Raw genomic sequence first — 13,533 nt, 5'->3', positions numbered from 1 at the left:
TTTGAAGAATCCAATATTACTGTGATAGCAAAAGCAGAAAAAGACATTATGAGGTGAAAAATACACTAATATCTCTTGTAAATATAGAGACAAAAATTCCCCAGTAACATATTAGCAACCTGAATCTAGCAGACTATGGAAAGGATTATGCACTTTAACCAAGTAGAAATTATCTCTGGTATGCAGGTTGATTCAACCTACAAAAGTCAATCAATGTCATCATATCAATAGGACAATGAGGGGAGCACATAATAATCTCAATAGATGCAGAAAAGATATTTGAAAAAATTGAACATCTTATCATGACAAAAACATTACATATGAGAATATTATGTTCTGAAAATATGAGAACTTTCTCAAACTGATAAAAGGCATCAATGAAAAACATATAGCTAACACATACTTAATGGTCAAAGACTGAAAGATTTTACCCTAAGATCAGAAGAAGGAAGGTAAGAATCTTGACTCTTGTCAGTTCTATTCAATATTTCTTGAAGATTCTAGCCAGGAAAATTAGATAAGAAAATGAAATTAAAAATATTCGGATTGTAAAGGAAGAAGAAAATTATTTTTATTTGCAGATGTCATCTTGTATATAGAAAATCCTACAGAATCCACAAGAGACCTATTAGCCTTATTAAACAAATTCAGGATACAAGATCAAAATACAAAATTTAGTCAATTCTTATACATTTGTAGTGAACAATCTGAAAATGAAATCAAGAAAATAATTTAATTTGCACTAGCATAAAAAGAATAAAATATGTAGGAATAAATTTAGCAAGAAATTTAAGAATCATAACTTGATTCTGTAAAACATTGTTAAAAGAAAGCTCATATTTGTGGTTTGGAATATATAATATTGTTTACATTGCGATCCTCTCCAAATTGATCTGCAGATTCAAGGTAATCACTACCAAAATTCAAACCTGCTTGTCTCTTTCTTGCTTTTTTCTTTTTCTTTCTTTCTTTCTTTCTTTCTTTCTTTCTTTCTTTCTTTCTTTCTTTCTTTCTTTCTTTTTTCTTTCTTTCTTTCTTTCTTTCTTTCTTTCTTTCTTTCTTTCTTTCTTTCTTTCTTTCTTTCTTTCTTTCTTTCTTTCTTCTTTCTTTCTTTCTTTCTTTTCTTTCTTTTTTTCTTTTCTTTTTCTTTCTTTCTCTTTCTTCTTTCTTTTTCTTTTTTTTTTCAAAAACTGACAAGCTGATACTAAGATTCATATTAAAATGCAAAGGAACCAGAATATCCAAAAAAATTTGAAAAAGAAAAATAACACTGAAGGACTCACACTTCCTGATTTCAACAATTTACTACTCAGCTACAAGAATCAAGATGGTGTGGAACTAGCATGAAAATAGACATAGAGATCAACAGAATACAAATGAGAAGTAAACACATATACTCATGGTCAATTGATTTCCAACCAGATGTCAAACAAATGAATGGGATAAAAAATATATTTTTCAACAAACAGTTCTGGAACAATTTGATATCCATATCCAAAGACCAGAATTAGATTCTTACCTCACACCATATAAAAAAAATTAATCTAAATACATCACACCTACACACTGAGTTGAAACTATATAGCTATATAACATATGTATAAATTTTCTTGACTTTGGATTAAGCATTAGTTCATTAGATCGGTCACTGCAAGTACAACCAACCAAAAAAGATAGATGAAGTAGAATTCACAAAATTTAAAAATGTTTGTGCATCAAAGGATACTAGTCAGAAAGAGAGAAGATAATTTAAAGAATGGGTAAAAATATTTGCAAATTTCATATCTGACAATGGTTAATAACCAGAATATATTAAGTTCTCTTAAAATTCAACAGTAAATAGACACATAGCCCGATTAAAAAAAGTAAGCAAAGTCTTTGCATATATATTTCTCCAAAGAAGATAGAGCAATGGCCAGTAAGCACATGAAAAGATGCTCAGTGTCATTAGTCATTAGGTAAATGCAAATCAAAACCACAATGATATACCACTTCATACTAAATAGAGTGGCTATGAGAAGGAAGGAAGGAAGGAAGGAAGGAAGGAAGGAAGGAAGGAAGGAAGGAAATAACAAGTATTGGCAAGGATATGAAGAAATTGGAATCTTGTGCATTGCTGGTGGGTCTGTCATATGGTGCATATGGCACAGTTTGACAGTTTTTCAAAAAGTTAAACATGTTTACTATGACTCAGCAGTTTTGCATCTGGGTATACAAGTAAAATATAGTCACACAAAAATTTGTATATGAATTACAATGTGGAATCAGCTTAATATCTATTGTATAAGAGATAAACAAATCTGGTATATCCAAAAAATGGAATATTATTTAGCCATAAAAAAGGAATGGAATAGTGACACATGCTGCATTATGGATGAGCCTGGAAACATTATGCTAAGGGAAAGAAGCCATACATAAAAGACTATATATATATATATATTTATATATATATATATAACTGCATTTATATGAACAGACCAAAAAAAGGCAAATCCATAGGGATAGAAAGTAGAATAGTAGTTGACAGGAGCTGGGTGGATGGAAGAATTGGGGTAACTGCTAGTGAATACAGGAGATATAGAAATGTTCTAAAACTAGATATTGGTGATAGGTGCAACCTTGTGAGTTTATTAAAAACCATTGAATTGTACATTTTTTAAATGGTGAGTTTTATGGTATGTGAATTATATCTAATTAAAAAAAGAAGTATGGGCAGCCCTGGTGGCACAGCCGTTTAGTGCCGCTTGCAGCCCAGGGCCAGATCCCGGAGATACTGGATCGAGTCCCATGTCAGGCTCCCTGCATGGAGCCTGCTTCTCCCTCTGCCTGTGTCTCTGCCTCTCTCCCTCTGTGTCTCTCATGAATTAATAAATAAAATCTTAAAAAAAAAAAAAGAAAAAAGAAAAGCTTGGTGTTTCTTAAAATGTTCAATATACCCCTAGGACACGACCCACCAATGATACTTCCAGATAGTTTCCCAAGACAAATGGAAATACATGCCCACACAAAGACCTGTACACTTGTACACAAATATTCTCGGCTTCATTTATAATAGCCAAAAACTGGAAACAAACCAAATGTCCACCAATAGATGAACAGATAAACAAATTATGCTGCATACATACATGAAATACTACTCAGCAACAACAACAACAAAAAAAAAATGAACTCTTGATACTCAGAACAATACAGACTTATTTCAGAATAATTATGCTAGGGAAAAAAGCCACACTAACACCAAAAAATATATACTGTATGATGCCACCTACATAGCATTCTTGAAAAAGTAACCTAATAGCTGTCAACAGAGATCATGTTATTTGTTACCTGGGGATGAGGGCAAGAGTCAGAAGGTATAGAAATGAGAGATGACAATGGGTCAAGAAGAAACTTTCAGGGATGATAAATTTATTCATTATCTTGATTTTGGTGATGTTTATACATCTGTCATAACTTATCAAGTTGTATACTTTTAATATGTGCAGTTTACTGTTTGTTAATTACACTTCATTAAGTTGTTAAAAATAATTAGAAGAAGACAAAAGTCCCAATTAAGCGATGGGCAAAATATTTGAACAGATATTTTACCAAAGAATAGATACAGATGGCAAATAAGCACATGAAAAGATGCTCAACATCATTAATCATTAAGGAAATGCAAATTAAAGTCACAATGAGATATTACCATGCACCTACAAAATTATCAAAAAGGAAAGAAAAAGACAAGGCAAAGGGCTGGCAGGAATACAGAGCAACTTAAATTTTCATTCAATGTTGGTATAAATGCCAAATGGTATAGGCACTTGGGAAAACAGTTTGGCAATTTCTTATAAAGTTAAACATATATTTACCATACAACTCACATTTTTTACTCCTAAATATTTACCTCAAAGAAATGGAAGCATAAGAGCACACAGAGGTCAGTTGGTTGTTTATAGCAAACTGATTTCTGGAAACATCCCAAATGTCTGTCAACTGGTGAATGGATGAACACACTGTGCATCCATACAATGCACTCCTCAACAATAAAAACAAACAAAGTACTGATAAATACAACAATATGGGTGCATCTCAAAGCATTATGTTAAAAGAAAGAAGCAGATACAAAAAAATCTATACGCCACGTAATTCCATTTATGCTGGAAAATACAAAACCATGGGTAAAAAAATAATAATAAAATCAGTAGTTGCCATGGGTAGGGATGTTAAGGAAATTGACTATACAGTGGCACCAGGGGACTGTTTGTGGAGATGAAAATATCTTATATCTTGAATGTGTTGGTAATTAGAGAGCTATAAACATTTCTCAAAATTCTCTGAGCATGACACCAAAAAAAAAAAAATCTGAATTTTACTCTAGAAAATTATGTTTCAATAAACTTCGCTTTTTATTTACTTTATTTTAGAATTATTATTTTTAAGATTTTATTTATTTATTCATGAGAGACACAGAGAGAGAGAAGCAGAGACAGAGGCAGAGTCAGAGAGAGAAGTAGGCTCCATGCAGGGATCCTGGGGTGGGACTCGAGCTCAGGACCGCCGGATCTCGCCCTAAGCTGAAGACAGATGCTCAACCACTGAGCCACCCAGGCATCCCTAAACCTGGCTTTTTAAAAATCCATCAGTTATTCTTGATTTTTAAAACTTCATAAAATAGGGCTAGATTCTTGATATTGTTAAATATTTCTAACCCCCAAAATGAGCATCATTTTTTAAAATAGAAAAACCACAGTGGAATTCCAACTAGAAGCATAAAGAAGATGCTCCCAATCATTACTGTTCTTTAACGTTGTGCTGAAGTCACTAGTGAACATAATCAGATTAGAACAAAAAGATACAGATACAAAATTGGAAACAAGGAATAAAACATAATACAATAAAGCTTTTGATAGTAATCTGGAAAAGCCAAGAAAATATACTGAATGAAAGTAGAAATTCAAAAAACTAAGTCAATGGGTATATACAATTAATTCAAACAAATCAATGATTTTCATGTATATAAAAATAACAATCTGGAAGACATGATAGAAGAAAGAAATCCCATTTATAATAGCAATACAGAAAGATAAAATTCCTAAGAAGAAAATTTACATGAGAAGTCCAAACCACACTAAGAAAACTTTGTAAAATTAACTAAAGATAGCAAAGTTTAGCAAATGGAAAGATATGCAGATTTTAGATTGGGAGACCCGACATCATTTTTATCTAACCTAATTTTAAAAATTGATGTAATCCCCATAAAATTACCAACATTTTAAAAAATATACATCATACCTCGAACAAGGATAAATTCCAAATGGATCAAGATTTAAATATAAAACATGAAACCATAAAAATACTGGAGGAAAACCATTATAAGCTTGGATAGGGAAAAGCTTCTCTAAATATAAATCAAAACTCCAAATTTAAAAAAAAGTGGTTATATTTGACTACATAAAATTAAATGAAAATTTCGGCATGAAAACACACCATTGAAGAAAGGAAAATGAAAATGTTCAACTGCATTAAAATACTTGTACCAAGTATCAAGAAAAGGAGCTTCTCTCCCTAATATATAAAGAGCTCCTAAATTTTGATAAAATCCAGTGGGGAAATGGGCAAAGAATATAAAAGGAAATACAAAGTATTTTTAAAATATATATGAAACAACTCATAAGTAAAATGCAATTTAAAAGCTACACCGAGATACTATTTTTTCACCTATCAGATTGTCAAAAATCTAAAAGGGTGATACAATCTGTTGGTGAGGCTATAAGAAAAGATTTACTTTCATCCATTGCAGATGGGAATGTAAATTGTTACAACCCCTAGGGAGGGCAATTTAGTAATATCTATTAAAATTACAAATGCAGACACTCTTTGACCTAGCTATTCCACTTCTGGGAATGTATCCTAGAGTTATACTAGGTCACATGCAAAATGATATACATGAATATCTATTGCAGCATTGTTAGTAATAGCAAAAGGTTGGAAGCGACCCAAATCTTCCATCAATCTGAGACTGATTTTTCTTTTAGTTTGCTTTTACAGCTTCAAAGTGAAAGACGAAGAAGAAGAAAAAACCCTCCTTTTCCTAAGCCTGGAGCAGAGCTGGCCTTAGGTATTCCCATCCCTCTCTGGCCTGGACTGCCCCTCTGTTCTACTAGTCCTTCAGAGGTAATGGAGACTCCCAAGGGGAGATGGCCTTGGGCCCCTGGAGCAATCAGTGTCCCAAGAGGGACAGTGGGAAGAGGAAGCAATGCAGAACTCTATCCTCTATGAATGAGCATTAGAACTTTTCTTTGCTGGGGTAAATCAAAAGGAAGAAGAAAAGGTATTGTGGGTGCACTTTCCCTAGATGTTGGATGTGCCACTAATACCTTTTTTTTTTTTTAAGTCTTGCTTAACTTTTAATTAGGGCAAGATAGGATTAATACTGCTTAAGATTTACACTTGCCATTTCGATAAAGTGCTCCATTTTTCTAAAAATTGTACAACTGGGAGGAAGTGCATGATGGCATTTTTTTTTCTTTTGCCCAAATACTAATGTTTGTAGATGCTTCATGGAACCATGATCAGGGCAAAAATATTCACCACTGACAGATTTCCAACCTCAGACAAATATTGAGAACACTATAAATAGTGTCCTGAATGACGTTGCAGTGAGACTGTAAAACGATGGAAAACACCAAAGTTAGATGTTCTTTGCATTTGCATTTACTTCCATGCCTTTTTGAGAAACCACATGATTTTGGTAAAATGTGTTGCTGCTGTTTGCTTTTTTTCCTGTTTGTTTGTCTACTTTGGTTGTGTCTTTTGGTAAACACAAATTTCTCAACAGCCATTCAGAGAAAAGTTGTGGAACCTCATGGGAGGTTAGCCAGCAGGAACTCCGCTGGATGGTCCTAGTTTCAATAGAAACCACTTTGTGTCAAAAGGCTTACTTTTAAATGGGTCAATCTGTATTAGTTGCACCACTTGAAACACTGAAGACACACTTTTGTGTATCTAGTGTTTGGGGACTTTTCTGGGAACACACTATATTTATACTCTATTAAACTAGGTCAGCTCCTTTGTTGGGACAATCCCAGAGGGAGCTATACATTTCACCTAAAGATAGCAAGAAGAGTTCTGGTATTTTCCTGGTTTGTCTCTCCCAAGTCATTCGGCTGCAGTCTAATCTAGTAAAGTCCTATGTCTCTGTAAATAAACAATGATTCATTCATTTAAAAATATTTCTTTAGTGTCTAGAGTGAATTCTTCATCATGCTAGGTGTTATGGGAAACATGAATTGCAGCTGTCAACAAAACTGCTCTCTAAAAGGGTAAATAAGGCACATATATTCATACTTATATATATTTATATGTAAAACTGTGTGTGTATTTATATTTATATGTAAAACTATGTGTGCCCTCACTACAATAAGGGCAGAAAGATGAGTTACATAAAGCTGTTGAGTCTAAGCTACAGATAAGTTTCTCAAGACACAGTGTCCTACAAATAAATCTTTTTTTTTAGAAAATGGGGGGAGCACCTAGGTGTCTCAGTTGGTTAAGTGTTTGACACTTGGTTTTGGCTCAGGTCATGATATCATAGGTTGTGGGATCAAGCCCTGAGTTCAGCTCCATGCTCAGTAGGGAATCTGCTTGAAGATTCTCTCCCTATCCCCTCCCCCAAAACGAGCTCTCTCTCTCTCAAATAAATAAATAAGTCTTAAAAAAAAAAAAGGTGAAATGTCCTACAGATAGCTAGAAACAAGACTTATACTGGAGACAGCTCAGGACATGATAGGTAGATAGATAGATAGATAGATAGATAGATAGATAGATAGATAATAGATAGGTAGATAGAAGCTAATATATATTTATATATTATATATAAATAAATATATATATTTATATAAAGTTTTTGGTGGTAGTAGACGAAAACTTGAAAGAGAAAAGAGAGATCTTGACTCACGTATAGTTTTCCCACTGAAAACAAAGAAGTGAACAAACAAGATGTGGTTTCTACTTGTCAACACACTTCAAAAAATTTTGAGAATACTCATATAAGTAAAAACATGAGTTAATACAAGAGCAACATCAAAACTATAGAGATTAGCTGAACTCTGCATGCAATAGGTTGCAGATTTAGGGAGTCACAGTCCACTGTTTCTTGTAGCATCTAGTCCCACACATTTAGAGATTAATATTGAATTGTGATTTTGTATTGTCGTTAGGGTACTAATAACCAAATGTGCATTAAAAGTAGATGAAGTGTCTACAAGTCAAGTTATGTGAAGAATGCCAATTCAAATGAGTTGTTCACCCTTGAAAAGAGAAAGCTAAAGAACCAATGATACCTATCTTTGAATAATCGTGGTGGGTGGTGGGTCAGGAGTTTTTATTGTTATTCCAGAGACCAGAAATAGTCATTTTTACAGTTATTTCAGAGACAAGTGAAAGGTCCAAGGAGGCAATTTTTCGCATAAGATGTGGAATGATTTGCTAACAATTACAACAGCCGTCCAAGAACAGTTCAGGGGTTTTTTGTGTATTTGTGAGCAACCCAAATAGCAGTTGAATGGCACTTGATTGGAGATGCTGCAGATGAAATGCTTCTCAAACTTGAAGGTGTATTTGAATCACCTGGAGTCTTGCGAAATGCTGCAGATCCACAAATACACTTTGAGTATCAAGGACACAGAGAATTTTCTTTCAGTGTATAGAGAGTTTGGGATTAGAGAAATTTTAAACTCATCCCATCTTGAAAAGACTATTATTCTATCATTTATTTTAGTCCCAATGCAAGGTCTTCACTAGAAGCTATGGGACTAAATAAGATTCAGGGTTCCTGAGGTAATATGGTAAATTTTAGGAACAGGAAAATGCATAGTCCATGGGGAGTGTATTAACTTGATCATAAAAAAGTGTTTCTGGAGAAATGTTGTAGAATCAGGCTTAGAGGCAGGCCAGGTTTCTACTGTGAATATCAAGTTAAGAATTTGCTGCACCTTGGGGATAATGGTATATCAGCTCAGATTTGTATTCACCTGTAAACAACATACCCTCAGGATAGTGGGTTAAACAGACAAAAGTTTATTTTTCCACATAAATAAGAAAGTACAGAATTAGGCAGCCCAGGGTCAGTTGATTTAATAGCTCTCTGAAGTCATTAGAGACTCAGTGTTAAACTTCGTGTTCAGCCATCTTCACAACTGATGTCTGCCCTCAAGAGTATCTTAAGATTCTAGACATTTGCTGGAGTTCCAGCAATATGGTCATATTCCAGCACTGAAAAGAAGGAAAAGGGGTTGAAGAAATTACTTCTTTTGAAGCAAACACCTCAAAAAACCCCATGCAACTGCTGCTTATATTCACTGGGCAGAATTTGATCACATGTACCTGTAAGGGTTCCTGGGAAAGCTGGGTTTCTGAGCTGAGCACATTGTCTAGGACTTTATTTCTAAAGAATAACAAACAGACTAATGGACACTGGGAGTTATCTAGCAGTCCCCCAACAAATGGTGTATCAAGAAATAGTTCTGAGTTGAAAAAGGACACCTGCAAAAGACTGCTTTTGAAAGATAAATATGGAAGTAATAAAAAGAATGAAATTGAATGTTGGAAGAGTCTGTAGTCAAGATGATTCATTTCTAGATGGAATATTGGAGATGTTGGACTAGACCAGAGTGGTAACAGATGAAGTAGAAAGACAAGGGATTTTAGGATGGCCATAACAAACATGATTGATGGGGCTTGGTGAATTGACCTGCACAGAGAGAAAGAGAGAGGAGCCTAGACTACCCATGGGATTTAGAACCTAGGTGATTTGGAAGAATGATGAAATCCACAGGAAAAACAGAAATGGCAAAAACAAAGCCAACTTGTTGAAGGAGAGGATGCGTTTTGTTTCAGACATACTAGATTTACTGTGATGATGGAAAATCCAAGGGGAGATGTGGAAATATCTAAACCTTCTATGGGTAAGATTGTAGGACTGTAGCTCAGAAGATAATCTAATGTTGAAGGGATGGCTTTTGAGGTTTTTCATACACTTCCCAATTCCACTTGGATGTCTATTAGCCATCTCACATTTTATATTTCCAAAACAGAACTCTCAACCACCTGCACCCCCATCTAGGAGTTGAGGACCTTGATAATGTTGGGCTGTTTTAATATTCATCTCAAAATACCAATGCACAGGTAAATATGCTGCAAATGAGTTAGATAAAACTCTAAAGCCACATATAAGTTATTTGTATTATCTACTCTTTGAGAATAGTCCCCTCTGAATTTTGAGTTATTTCCTACATATAATCCACTCTACAGATGCCTTCAAATTTAATTTAGCCATCTTAAGGGGAAGGATAACCCATAAAAACAAGGTGTCCCAATTTAGCCAACTTCCAGAATACTCTCCTCATAGACAAACTCAATTTTCCAAATACTAGCTCTGTATGCATCTGTTAATTTTGGTGTAGACAAGGTTTCCTGCCTTTTCACTGGCTATGAATCTGATTTTCCCTTGACAGTATATTCCTAATGCCAGAGGTCAGGCTTGTGTTAACCCATTCTGAACCTGCCTTCAAGTGGTTAATGTAAGATCCCTAGAGCACAGCCTTGACCTTCACCTGAGCTTCATTTTCTCTAATTGGATTGGATTTCCCCCTTCATTCCTTTGTTCCTTTAGGCTCCAACCAGAGAAAGAAGCCAATTGACTTCCTGGGATGTATTACTTACAACATGTTTTGGCAGACAACGTTTTGGTTTCCCGTTATATTCATGTCATCTTCTTATTGTCTTATACCATGAAACATCACATAGACTAATTCTCTGGGAGTTTCCTCTTTGCATTCAGGCAGGAGAGGACACCCTACCCCATGTGTGTGGAGAAACTCCTATGATGTCAAGTCAAGAAGCGGAGGACTTTCTTTCTACATTCCTAAAGGCCAGGAATATAGGTCATCCCACAGAAACTGAGTAAATGCTAGAGACCATTCTGTATGGGAGGTCTAGACTTTTTGGAAGAGATTAAAATTTCTTACTGAACCAGAAAGTTGGACACGTCAAAAAATGAATTTTGCATGAGAAATTTCCAAAATCCAAGAGAGCCATCCTAGTAATAATGTCATACCGATGGACAGAGCTTTGTGGTTATCAACATGCTCTCACTTTATACTTCTCACCATCCTTTAAAATAGGCCTAGTGTGTACTATATTCATTTTATGGGTAAGAATAGGATAGTAGGAGAGCTTAGTTACTTGCTCAAAGCTACCTGGCTAACTCTGTAGCAGAGCTATGTCTTATACTCTTTCCACTCTGTCTTCTCTTACCCCTCTAGTGAACACATTTGCCAATGTTTGCTTACCTGCCAAGTAGTACAGTACAGGCTGCTCTAAGTCACAGATATGAAATATGCTGGATCCACTGAATTGAACTGCTGACCTGAATTAACTCTGCTCCTTTCCCCAATGCACAAAAACAGCATTCCCTCCTCAGCTGCAAAACACCCCCAGTTGATGCTAAGATGTCACCAAACTACTCTCCACACCCCAAATCATGCTATATATATATATATATATATATATATATATATATATATATATATATATCTGCACATAGTATTCTTGTGCTGGGTTCTTCCTCCTCCACCTTGTCTGCCTGCTCTGGAGCCTATTTTGCTTCTATTTCTCTGCTGCAAAGTTTGTTATTCTTTCTTTATGACTCTCATAACAGAAGGTTTAATCATGTACTCATATTAATGAGATAACGGATCTAAAGAGCTAACACAGAGTGCAGGGCATTGTGTGTATTCGCTCAATGTGAACTATGATGATGACGATGATGGTATCTCTTCTATAAGCTTCTTAACTCAAACATAAAAGATATTTTCTCTGTATTTAGCACAATATATGCCACATGGTAAGAAAACCTTAGTAATTTTTAATTAATTTATAGGTTATCTATACAAGCATTATATAGCTAGTAATAAAGGTAAAACTTATATTTATAATGGAGTGTGAGGAAGTGGGTATAACTAACTGTTGCCATGATAATTTTAAAGGAATCTACCTGGATCACAGGCACAGAGTATTCATGAGCTTGAAAAGAGCTTAGCAAGTGTCTAGTTGGGTGGTTCTCAAAGTGTGGGGTCCCAACCAGCAGCAGCACCTGGGATGTTTTTAGAAATGCAGATTTCCAGCTTCACCAAAGATTTCCTGAGGTAGAAACTCTGTTTTCACAAGCCTTCCAGATGATCAGGAAACATAATAAAGTTTGAGAACTACTGCTCTAGTCCAATCATCTAACTTCACAGAGAGAACGAAGCCGCAGAGAAGTTAGATGGCAGACCCGCAGTCACACAACTAGTTAATGCAGTAATGTGGCTAGAACTGTAATCTCATGACCACTTGATTTTAATATTTCTACCCAATGCTTTTTAATTCTTTTTTTGAAAAAATTTTCTTCTATCTCCAATTCATCATAAGATACTGTATTACATTTTGGTGGCAGCTTGCGGTGCTTATCAGAGTAGCAGAAAGCCTTAATGCCAGGACACTGGAGTATGTTTTGGGGCTCACCCTATTACTTTCCACTTAGCTATTAGTGGCAATCCTGCAAGAGAAAACCTGCTATGACCCCCAATCAATCTCTTCTGCTCTCACTCGACCATGGCATCTGATTATGGCATGATCTGAAGTGACACGCTACTCTCCTTGAGCCTCAGTTTCCAGGTGAGTAAATGATGTTGCAAGAGTCCATTCCCTAATGCAGAATGGGGCAACAATGAACGGTTGGTATATTGTTACTAATAACAAGATTATCAACACCTCCAGGATATTATGCTTATATGAAGACAATGACAGAGACATCTGTTGCTTGTGGAATATTCAGGTGATCACCCATATTTCCAGCCCAGGTGGGGTGATATGACAAGTTCTGGCCAATGTGTTATGAGCAAAAGTGATGCTTTTCCTAGTTAGGCCAAAATACAAAAGAATACACGTTTTCTAAGGCTGGCTCAGCAAACTCCAAGGACGTATGTTAGGATAATGGAATCTTCATCAGCCTGTGATCTGTGAGCTAATGTGGAACCCAGCCCGAAGCAAACTTACGTTAGATATGACATGACAAAAAATAAAGCTCTAGTGTGTTACACACTGAGATTTGGGGATTGATTTGTGACTACAGCTTAAGCTATCTTATCCTGACTAAAACAACATGTTTTGCAAAATATATAGTGCTGTGAAAATGTAAGGCATTTTCATTTTAACTGCTAGCTTTCTAGCATTGTTCTTGGTTGTCCTGGGGAGAAAAATGTATTACCATAAACTAAAGATGAAAATTTAATTGCAATTCAGAAGAAAAAGAAAAACTTGACTTAGGAATAAAATTCTCAAGCTCAAGATAGATAGGAAAAATCAGGTCATTTTCAGGGAAATCTTACTTGAATATTCTTACTTGAAAAAAAAAATCCTAGCCTTTTACTTGAAAAAAAAAATGGAGTTGAGTATAAATTAGTCCTAGCCTTCCATGAGCTTTATAATCTAATTAGGCATTGGCAGGTA

Source organism: Vulpes lagopus, chromosome 10 (assembly GCF_018345385.1).
Source record: "Vulpes lagopus strain Blue_001 chromosome 10, ASM1834538v1, whole genome shotgun sequence".
NCBI lineage: Eukaryota > Metazoa > Chordata > Mammalia > Carnivora > Canidae > Vulpes > Vulpes lagopus.
Note: the sequence above shows the minus strand (reverse complement) of the source record.